This window comes from Ceratotherium simum, chromosome X (assembly GCF_057802395.1).
Source record: "Ceratotherium simum simum isolate JZ-2026a chromosome X, ASM5780239v1, whole genome shotgun sequence".
NCBI lineage: Eukaryota > Metazoa > Chordata > Mammalia > Perissodactyla > Rhinocerotidae > Ceratotherium > Ceratotherium simum.
Genome location: NC_141940.1, coordinates 34,643,249 through 34,654,899, shown reverse-complemented (window position 1 = coordinate 34,654,899; position 11,651 = coordinate 34,643,249). Strand labels below are relative to the sequence as shown.

Here is an 11,651-nt window from a genome sequence, read left to right as displayed (position 1 = left end):
GGTAGAAGAATATCTGTTAAAGCAAAACATCCAAATTTTGATGTGAAGACATATTCCATGTGTTGGGTTAAACCAAGCAAGAGCTAGCATAAGACAGAACTTTAAGCACTTGAGACCAGAGATGTAAAACCATGTTAGGTAGAGCATTGAATTGGTAAGAGAATAAGTTTTGGATTCAAACAGATAGGTATAAGTTCTGTTTCTGCAACTTACTGGCTGTGAGAACTTGAAAAATTACTTAACGTAGTGCCTCAACTTTCTTCAACCTCAAATGAGAATAAAAAATAATACCAAATTCATAAGATTGTAGTGAAGATTAAATCAGACAGGCAATGTTAACTCTGTAGCACAATGCCTAGTACTTAATAAGCACTGATAAATGTTAGGTGGTTGCATTGTCTTCTGGCATTTGATGACTAACTCTGAGGCCAGCCTGATCTTTATTCCATTAAGGTAATCTGATTTGTGAGCAAGGGTACTGGATCCTTTTAGAATACTTTACTTGTTCATAAAATTTAAAACTTTCTTTTTTTTTTTTTTTTTTTTTTTTTTATTTTCTTTTGTTCTTTTTATTGTTGCTGTGTTTTTTTTTTTTTAAATTTAAAACTTTCAAGTAGATTAGTTTAGATTTTAATCTATTTTCTTCATTTTTCTATTCTCTAAGTCCTTTCAGCTTGTCAATTTAGTTCTCCATTCAACTCATTAAGCTTTAATTCTGTCTTTGTTCATTATTTTCCCTTTGTTTTGGTTCATTTTTACTAGCTGTGTGATATTATACAAGTTACTTAACCTGTCTGAACCTCAGTTTTCTTGTGTGTAAAATAGATATATTGATAATACTAACCTCATAGGGTTCTTATGAGAGGTCAGTGAGAAAATGCGTATAAAGCACTTATCACAATGCCTGGTATATAAATAAATATTGTTGTTTATATTGTTATTGGCATAACAATAGCTTCCTTATATCTGCTATGAAGATTAGTGATATAATATCTAAAGTTCTTAGAACATAATTGGCATTCAATGAGTAGCACCGCAAAGGGTTACAAAAAGATTAGTTGTTACAATGATTATGAACCACAATCATAATAAAACACATGAGATAACCACACAGTGGACCACAAACTCCTTCCACTCTGACCAATAAATAGCTTAGCCTCTTGTGCTGAGCCATGCCACCAAAACGAACATGGGATAGAGCAAGTATTGGTATTTGACCAAATATGTTAGTAGAAAGCAATGTAGAAGGAGAGGGAAATAATGGCTATTTCAAGAAACAGATACTGCTATGTGCTCATTGTCAGCGAAATTGCACAACTCAGTGTAAATCACCTACTGCTTTATTAAATACTTTCTGTATTCACAACACTATGTTATGTACTGAGAAATGACTAGGACGTAGTCTCTACCCTCTAGCAAATCACAGAGATATGGGGCAATCACTTAAGCTAGATACTTATATATGAAAATAATGCAAAGCAGACTGTGGTTTGTGCTAAAATAGAGATAGAGATAAAGTTGTCTGGGAGCATAAAAAAATGAGATAACAGAAAAAACAGTTTATTTCCACAATACTGCTGGAAAAAACACAAATACATCTACTTCCAAGGAATTGCGATCAATTAACAAGTAATAAGTTAGTTAAGGATGATAATTTCATACAAGCTAAGTCAAAACAAGTTATATAAAAATATAAAAGCATCAACGTGTTTCAATCGATTTAGTTTGCAGAAAAGATGATAAAGATCAAGAAGATGTGTGTGTGTAGGTCAGATTTGGAAAGGAGACGTGATATGTCAAATACCACACAGATGTTATCTGGAGTGATTTTGGATCCAAGTCAGAGGGATGTCCAATTGAATAATCTTCATTGGTTTTCTGAAAACAAAGGCAAAGAATGTAGTGGAACCCAATTATAGCACTGAAATTGGGGAACAAGAATAACATCTTTGTAATAGGCAATCAGTGAGAGAATATGAGTGCTCCATCAAAGAGTATTATTCAGAACCATCTGGGGGTGGGGAAGCAGAGTCTTCTTTGACGTAGGGAGGGATTTTATACTTCATGGTTTCACTCTTTGTGAGTGAACATGGAAATGAGGAATAGCTCTGGCAAGTCTCCAAATATCATTCCGTAATTGAATTAAGTAAAATTTGTTGTGGGGAATGTTATTTAGGGAATATCAATAGTACTCTAAGAATTGAAGAAAGGGATCGGTGCTACTGAAACTGGTTTTTGTTTGCATTAAGAAGTAAGGCGAGCTTTCTGCCAAAGATAGAAGAGATACAATTGTAACATTACAAAGGATTGAGTGTACTGGCACCTGGAAATACATAGGTGAGTCTGCGAAAAGAATGGACATTCCTTCAGTGGGAAATTAGTCTGAAAGAAGATAATAACAGTCAGCCAACTGAAAGATGTAACCTTACTTGAAGGATATGATTACCACTTGGAATATAAAAGCCAAGGTTCCTGCAATTATCCAGTGAAGTGGGAAATGAAATGTAATGAACTACATTAGTTCAGTAACTTTGAACTACATTAGTTCAGTAACTAATTAGTGACGTGAAGTATAAGATAAACGCAGTAAAACTTTATATCCATGACCTCTGCCAACATCATACTTTCTGAAATAGACTATACATTGTTCTCCTGCTGATGTTGTATTTTGAATCTATTGTGTAGGCATGATGTTTAAGACTAAGTTATATAATATCTGGGGCTTTGAAATATGATAATGGTACTAATTCAGAGGAATATTGTAATGACTGAATGGGTACAAAAGTGTAAGTACTTAGAACAATGTCTGGCACAATAAGGGCTCAAGAATAGTATCATGTGGCCATGGGATCCGGGGCTACTTTATCTCTGCCACAACCCTCATGGACAAGCTTCCCATTCAGAACCCTCAGCTATATTCTACAACTCTTCATAGGAAACAGTAACTTCTGTATGTATATCTTTCACCACACAGAGAAGCTCTCAGGAAGACTGGTGAAGGGGCCACCTCTGAGGCCTCCTTTCAACACCTTCTGGAATCCCAAACAAGAAGTGAGACAGATAGGTATGTATCTGCCTGCCCTCTTTCCCTACATCTCCCTTCTAATCCTCGTATTCCACTGGGGCTGGTAGGATCAGACTTTCCCTTTCCCGCTTTAGCTGACCATGACTACTTCTTTTATATAAAACTCTAGATCAAGTGTCTTTGCTTCTTGCTATGTTAATTGTGAATAAAAGGAATTAAGGATATTAATAGCTCTCTCTTCCTCTCTCCTGCACACACACATTCCTGGATTTCATAACTGTTATTCTGCAAAAGGGAACACAGGCTTTGTCAGAAAGAAGTAAACTGCTGCTTCTGAGCAGGATATAAGGACAGATGCACTTTCAGTTATGGGGAAGAGTTGAGGAGAAAGTGGCAGGAGGTATTCCCTTATGAATGCATCTAAGAAGGCAGGGTCTCTAGAGAGTAAAGGGGGAGGCAGGAGGGTAGCAGGCTTAAGGAGAATGTCTATAGGAATAGCTAACATTGGGAGTGAGAACAGCAGCTAAGATACTTGTGACAAGGACGATATTTGCAAAATATGTAACTGATTCATTTTACTTGCCCTCTTTTTTATTGTGGTAAAATATATGTAACATAAAATTTACCATTTTAACCATTTTTAAGTGTACAGTTCAGGGCCGGCCCCATAGCTTAGCGGTTAAGTGCGTGCGCTCCGCTGTTGGCGGTCCGGGTTCGGATCCTGGGCGCGCACCGATGCACCGCTTCTCTGGCCTCATGGCCGCGTCCCACATACAGCAACTAGAAGGCTGTGCAACTATGACATACAACTATCTACTGGAGCTTTGGGGGAAAATAAATTAATTAATTAATTAAGTGTACAGTTCAGTGGTATTAAGTGCATTCACATTGCTGTGCAACCATCATCACTATCTATCTCCAGAATATTTTTCATCTTCCCAAACTGAAACACTGTACCCATTAAACACCAACCACTTATTCTCCCTCCCCCAGCCTCTGGTAACCACCATTCTACTTTCCACCTTTATGAATTTTACTACTCTAGGTACCTCATTTCAGTGGAATCATACAGTATTTGTCCTTTTCTTCAAGGTTCAACCATGTTGTAGCATGTGTCGGAATTTCATTCCATTTTAAGGCTGAAGAATATTCCATTGTATGTATATACCACATTTTGTTTATCCATTCATCCATCGATGGACACTTGAGTTGCTTCCATCTTTTGGCTGTTGTGAATAATGCTACTATGAACATGAGTATACAAATATCTATTTGAGTCCCTGCTTTCAATTTTTTTTGGTATAAACCCAGAAGTGGAATTGTTGGATCATATAGTAATTCTATTTTAATTTTTTGAGGAACCATCATACTGTTTTCCACAGTAGCTAAACCATTTTACATTCCCACGGACAATGCACAAGGGTTACAATTTCTCCACGTGCTTGCCAACACTTACTATTTTCTGTTTTTGTTGTTAATATAATAACCATCGTGAAGTGGTATCTTATTGTGATTTTGATTTGCATTTCCCTACCAGTTAGTAATGTTGAACATCGTTTTGTGTGCTTATTGGCCATCTGTATATCTTCTTTGGAGAAATATCTGTTCAATTCCTTGGCCCATTTGTTTATTGGGTTGCATTGTTGTTGTTGTTGTTGAGTTGTAGGAGTTCTTTTTATATTCTAGATATTAGTCCCTTATCAGATATATGATTTCCAAATATTTCTCCCATTCTATAGGTTACCCTTTCACTCTGTTGATAATGTCCTTTGATACACAGAAGTTTTTAATTGTGATGAAGTTCAATTTATCTATCTTTTCTTTTGTGACCTATACTTTTGTTGTCATGTACAAGAAATCATTGCCAAATACAGTGTCAGGAAGTTTTCTCATATGTTTTCTTTCTTTTTCTGTTTTAATGGAGTATAATTGATGTATAACATTGTGTAAATTTAAGTTATACAAGGTGTTGATTTGATACATTTATATATTGCAATGTGATTACCACCATAGCATTAGTTAACACCTCTTTCACTTCACATAATTATCATTTCTTTTTTGTGGTGAGGGCACTTAAGATCTAGTCTCTTAGCAACTTTTAAGTGTATAATACAGTGTTGTTGACTATAATCACAAAGCAATGCATAGATCTCCAGAATTTATTCATCTTCTAACTACAAGTTTGTATCATTTGACCAGCCTCTCCCCAGGTCTCCCACCCCCTAGCCCCTGGTAACCACCATGTTACTCTCTCTTTTTACAAGTTCAGCTTTTTTATTTTTTACTTTTTGTGAGGAAGATCAGCCCTGAGCTAACATCCATGCTAATCCTCCTCTTTTTTTTTTTTGCTGAGGAAGACCGGCTCTGAGCTAACATCTATTGCCAATCCTCCTCCTTTTTTTTCCCAAAAGCTCCAGTAGATAGTTGTATGTCATAGTTGCACATCCTTCTAGTTGCTGTATGTGGGACGCCGCCTCAGCATGGCCAGAGAAGCAGTGCCTCGGTGCGCGCCCGGGATCTGAACCCAGGCCGCCAGTAGCAGAGCACACGCACTTAACCGCTAAGCCATGGGGCCGGCCCCAAGTTCAGCTTTTTTAGATTCCACACATAAATGAGATCATACATTATTTGTTTTTTTCTGTCTTATTTATTTCACGTAGCGTAATGCCCTCAAGGTCCATCTATGTTATTGCAAATAGCAAGATTTCCTTCTTTCTCATGGTTAAGTAATAGTCCATTGTATATATATACCACATCATTATCTGTTCTCCAATTGATGGACACAGGTTGTTTCCATATCTTGGCTATTGTGAATAATGCTGCAACAAACGTGGGAGTGCAGATATCTTTTTGATGTCCAGTTTTCATTTTCTTTGGATATATACCCAGAATTGGGATTGCTGGATCATATGGTATTTCTATTTTTAATTTTTGAGGAACCTCCATGATGTTTTCCATAGTGTACCAATTTATATTCCCACCAACAGTGCACAAGGGTTCCCTTTTCTCCACATTCTCTGCAACACATTATCTCTTATCTTTTTGGTGATAGCCATTCTAACAGGTGTGAGGTGATGTCTCATGATTTTGATTTGCATTTCTGTATGACTAGTGATGTTGAGTATTTTTTCATGTACCTGTTGGTCGTTTGGATGTCTTCTTTGGAAAAATGTCTATTCTGTTTCTCTGCCATTTTTAACCATATTATTTGTTGTATGAGTTCTTTATATATATATATATATATATATATATATATATTTGTGTGTGTGTGTGTGTGTGTGTGTGTGAGGAGATCAGCCCTGTGCTAACATCTGCCAATCCTCCTCTTTTTTTGTTGAGGAAGACTGGCCCTGGGCTAACATCCGTGCCCATCTTCCTCCACTTTATATGGGACACCGCCACAGCATTGCTTGACAAGCAGTACATCGGTGCGCACCAGGGATCCAAACCGGCGAACCCCAGGCCGCTGCAGCGGAGCGCGCGCACTTGCGCCACTGGGCCGGCCCCTCTTTATATATTTTTATATTACCCCCTTATCTGACATATGATTTTCAAATATTTTCTCACATTCTGTAGGTTGCCTTTTCAGTTTTTCATTTTGTTTCTTTTGCTGTCCAGGAGCTTTTTAGTTGGATGTAGTCCCACTTGTAGATTTTTGCTTTTGTAGCTTGTGCTCCCATATATTTTCTTCTAAGAGTTTTATAGTTTTAGCTCTTACATTTAGGTCTTTGATGCATTTTGAGTTCATTTTTGTATATGATGTAAGGTAAGGGTCCAACTTCATTCTTTTGCATGTGGATATCCAATTTTCTCAGCATTATTTGTTGAAAAGACTATCTTTTCTCCATTAAATGGTCTTGGCACCCTTGTTGACAATCATTTGACTATATATGCAGGAGTTTATTTTTGAGCTCTCAATTCTTTTCCATTGGTCTGTATGTCTGGCTTTATGCCAGTGCCACACTGTCTTGATTACTATAGCTTTGTTTAATGTTCCTTTTAAATCATGTTCTTTTTTAAATCATGTTTTCCACTTCTCAAACTTACCCATGAGGCCTATTTCCTCAGAGAAAGGGAAAGTTAGTATGCCTAGGAGGCCACTGATCATCTTTGACTCTCAAAGCTTGTGCAATTAGGTAGGGGCCAGGAGCAGGTTGTAAAACTGTTTATTTGCAGAGTTCCAAGTAGGAAGTGGAACAGAAGCCTCTTGCCCTCTCTATTTCCTTCAGATTGTCCAATAAACCTCTCCATGACCTTTACCCAGAGAGGGGCGATTAGACAGACATCTGACTACCTGCTTTCCCTGCCTGCCTTCCCCTTCATCTCCCATTATCCACCAAGAACAGATGAAATTTTCTTCCTTTCTCTTCCTGTCTGACCTGGACCTCCCATATATAAAACACTATCATTAAGTCCACTAACTTTTGACAGTGTCAATAATATAGACAAGTTTGCTTCTTCATCTTGGCTTACAAATTTGGGCATGGCTCTATAAATAATGGAATTATCTGTTTGGGGGTTTACTTGGCTCAACTATCATACAAATAAATACTAGCTCACCCTCTCTTCCATTTCTATCCGAAGCAAGGCATGTCCAAGTTAAGGGCCATTAAAAAAAGCATTCCTGAGTAAGACAGAGAAGTGACTGCAGCTCTGCCTTGGATCATGATTTGAAAGGCATTTGATAAGGAAAAATATTAATTCTGGACAAGGTTAGAACCTTGAATTACCTACTGAGTTATAAATATCAGGTTAAGAGATATACAGATGTCCAATGTTCCATTAAAAGTGCACAAAACTCAAACTAAGTGTACATTTCTGTTTTGTGTTCAGTAGAGGCTCTCATGGCATTAACCTATGAAATCAAAATGCCCTTTGGAAAATGACATATTGCTCTTATGTGAGATATTCTCAACTAAAATGATTTGAGGACAGTAGCATAGCCAGTACTGCTGACTGTCAATAAATGGAAAGGCCACCGACGCGCCGCTTCTCCAGCCATGCTGAGGCCGCGTCTCACATACATCAACTGGAAGGATATGCAGCTATGACATACAACTATCTACTGGGGCTTTGGGGGGAAATAAATAAATAAAATCTTAAAAGGTCTAGATCTGTTACCGAACTGCAAGTAAATATAGCATCACCTACCCTGCCTCTCTTCAGGACTACCATGAGGAACAAATGAAATCACACATAAAAAAAAGCATTAAAAAAAATAAATAAATAAAAATAAATGGAAAGGCCACTAAAAGTCTGAGAAACAGTACAAAACCAGGAATAGTAGAAAACAAAGAAAAAATTTGCTGACTGGATAGCACTGCCAAGCACTGGCCTTCCACATGGATGGCCAAAAAACTATTGCTGAATGTTGAAAAGCATCACTTGGACAAATCCACACAGGGGTCATTGCCATCTAGTTTACTGGCATTTGTTATTCTATAGAGTTTATCCGGGTTTGCATAGAATATGTAAGTTTGGAGTTTACAAAATCCTACTCATTGAGTTTTGAAAATCAAAGCCAAAAGGTTTTTTGCTTCTTTAACTTAAAACTTTGTTAAAACATAAGCTTCATCCAAAATTTAATCCCTCTGATTTTGTGACAGCAAAGAATATTTTAAATGCATATTTTCATTTTTCAATACTTTCCTCATTTATTATAATATAAAAAATATTGAGATGAAAAAGAGTACAGTTTATTAACTACTGACAAGTATCTTTAGCGAGTTATATGATGATGGGAGTAAAGTAATGCAGTTTTCTTTTCATGTCCATATCTGGCACAATTCTGGGTTCATAAAGATCTTAACAGGGCTACAATAAAATGGACTGCAATGGCCTCTTAGTGAAATTTAATAAGTTACTCAGTCACTAGCTTCATTAAAACACAATGAGTTCATTATAACCCAATCTTGCAGAAACTTTCATTGCACTGGGTTTGTATGACTTCATGTGATTCTGCTTTTTCCCCTCCTCCAAACCCCATCACACCCTTGGTACTACATTATAGCCAATTAACACATTTTAACTGCTTGTTTGCAATACATCATTTTTTTTATTACTATTCTAAAGGAGTTTTCTTCCCCATCATTTTCTTCATTGGATCATTGAAGTAAGTCTCCAAAGGCTTGAAATGTTATAATTGATTATACTCAGAGGTTTGAAGGAATGCTGTTTTAGGACTATGAGATACTACTAGCATTTTGAATCATTATACCCTCTCTGTGATAAGAATATGATCCAATACAATTCTTTTCTCTGCATTGATAATAAAAAAGATATGGGAGGCTCATATAGAAAAAAATATGTATATGTAATAGACTGTAAGCTTCTTGACAGGATAATTATGATTTTGTTTTCAAAGAAGCTACCATTTATCAAGTGCTTATAATATATCAGCTACTGTGCTGGTTAGGTTTGTTATCTCACTTAATATAACAGCTGAATGATGTATGTACTATGCAATTATCCTCATTTTACAGATGGAAAATAATGGAGCTCTGAGGAGCTAACGACTAGCTCAAGGTCACAAACTTAGCAGGTGGTGGAACAAGAGATGCTCTCTAGTTCTAACTCCAAAACCAGCATGTTCTGTGGTCTACCAGGCTGCTTCTCTGGGTCTTTGTGTCTTCAAGGCCCAGGACAGTGCTTAGCTCTGAGTTGACACTCAAATATTTGTTGACAATAATGTTGATGATGCTAAAAAATCACCAACAAGTAGTTGCAGTTCAATGCTGTTTTATTTCAATGTTGTTCTTTTTTTTTTTTTTAACAGTTTTATTTATTTATTTATTTATTTGTGAGTAAGATCAGCCCTGAGCTAACATCCATGCTAATCCTCTTCTTTTTGCTGAGGAAGACCGGCTCTGAGCTAACATCTATTGCCAATCCTCCTCCTTTTTTTTTCCCCCCCCCAAAGCCCTAGTAGATAGTTGTATGTCATAGTTTCACATCCTTTTAGTTGCTGTATGTGGGACGCGGCCTCAGCATGGCCGGAGAAGTGGTGCATCGGTGCACACCCGGGATCCGAACCCGGGCCACCAGTAGCGGAGCGCACACACTTAACCGCTAAGCCATGGGGCTGGCCCCATGTTCTTTTTAATAGCCATTTTTTGCTGGATTCAACTATTGTTTTATTTTGTTTATTGTCAAAGTGATTTGTGAGCACATATAGCTCAAAGAGCACTGAAAAGTAAATGTTTACCATAGCTACAAGGAAGCCAGTCAGGGTGTTAAAATGGAATTTGGCAATCAAAGGAAGCTGATAGAATAAGGAACCAGAGAAGAGAAAACCAACAAAAAAATCAATAAACAAAAAACAAGCACCTACACCTCCTTTTGTATTTTCTATTTCATTTGGTGCCACCATCATTCCCCCACTTACACAAACTAGAAACTTAGAACGCATCTATGACACTCCCTTCTTTTTTTTTGGTGAGGAAGATCAGCCCTGAGCTAGCATCCATTGCCAACCCTCCTCTTTTTGCTGAGGAAGATTGGCCCAGGGCTAACATCCATGCTCATCTTCCTCTACTTTTTATATGGGACGCCGCCACAGCATGGCTTGACAAGCAGTGCGTAGGTGCATGCCCGGGATCCAAACCTGTGAACCCCGGGCCACCGAAGCGGAGCATATGCACTTAACTGCTTGCGCCACTGGGCAGGCCCCCTCTCCCTTCTTCTTTACCTCCCTCATCCTTCTCAATAACATGCCTATTCTAAATACTGCATGTATTTTTGTAATCTGTCCTCTTCTCTTCTCACCTGCAATCATTTTCTGTTTTATTTCTCACCTGGATTAAAACTTTTCAAATTAATCTCCCTGCTTTCATATTCTTCCCCTTCTTAGGTTCTTTGTCCACACAGTTATAAGAATGAGATCAAAATTTCAAATCTTTTTAGTTCACTCACCTCTTTTAAACTCTTTAGTGGCCTCTCTCTAGCTCAGAATAAGTCTAAACCTACTCTATCTTTCTTTTTAAGCCCATTTCTATGTGTTGCAAATGAGTGAAACCAATGTGGACAATATATCCAATGCCAAGTTTTTTGTGTGTGTTCTTGTTGTTGTTAATATTGGTAGCCTCTGGTGATGAGAGATAGTTGGGCTATTAAATGGTATGTTACAATGCAAAAAGAGTCTTTTGTTAAATTCTATCCAATGTACAAACATGCATTAAGAAAGAGATAAAAAAAATCTATGTAACCTGTTCTATAGCTCTGGGAGATTCCACTCTCTGACCTAAACCCAAAGACTGGCACTTTGCATGAAAATCACATTCTGAGGAGGGCGCAATGTGGTAGCGATGGTAGAACTAGGGAGCTTTGTAGTTGGAGTAGGCAGCAGAAGACTGAGAAATGGAGATACATAAGATCAAATGGACTCTAGACCTCTAGCTCTTTGTTGCAATCTAAAACCTCCTTCATGCAGAAGTAAGCAGGTCTGATATATCACTTCTAACAGTAATCTACCTTAAACCCCATTATTTTCACCAATTAAAATTTATCACTTATATCCCTGAAGGTAAGGAGTAGACCCTATGGTATAGCTTTTGTTTAAGATGATCAATGTTAAGTAACCAATCCTTAAAGTAATAATTCCTGATTGTGATATTTCATGTGTTATTTG

General features: G+C 37.4%; 1 long non-coding RNA gene across 1 annotated transcript in view; it reads left to right on the top strand.

Moving 5' to 3' along the window:
* Positions 1-2,978: 2,978 nt before the first annotated feature.
* LOC147911814 (uncharacterized) overlaps positions 2,979-11,651 on the top strand; it is a 48,269-nt gene continuing 39,596 nt past the window's right edge. Inside the window, exon 1 of the long non-coding RNA XR_015550668.1 lies at positions 2,979-3,064. This is a non-coding gene — a long non-coding RNA (uncharacterized LOC147911814). The remainder of the gene's footprint in view (positions 3,065-11,651) is intronic.